This window comes from Capsella rubella, unplaced genomic scaffold (genome assembly GCF_000375325.1).
Source record: "Capsella rubella cultivar Monte Gargano unplaced genomic scaffold, Caprub1_0 scaffold_8, whole genome shotgun sequence".
Classification (NCBI taxonomy): Eukaryota; Viridiplantae; Streptophyta; class Magnoliopsida; order Brassicales; family Brassicaceae; genus Capsella; species Capsella rubella.
The window spans coordinates 7,171,399-7,171,598 of NW_006238916.1; positions in this window are offsets into that span (position 1 = coordinate 7,171,399).

Here is a 200-nt window from a genome sequence, read left to right on the forward strand (position 1 = left end):
ATTGTGCACTTAAGTTTCTTTGGTAGACACACTTAGCCATTTTCCGTTCCATGTTGATATCTTTCAAGGATTTTTAACATTTTCAAGGTTTATCTTTTCATTGATTGATGTGAACATGTATTTACTTGGGTGATGTGAACATGTATTTACTTGGGTGATGTGAACATAGACAATGTAACCAATCTTTCTAAATTGCGATA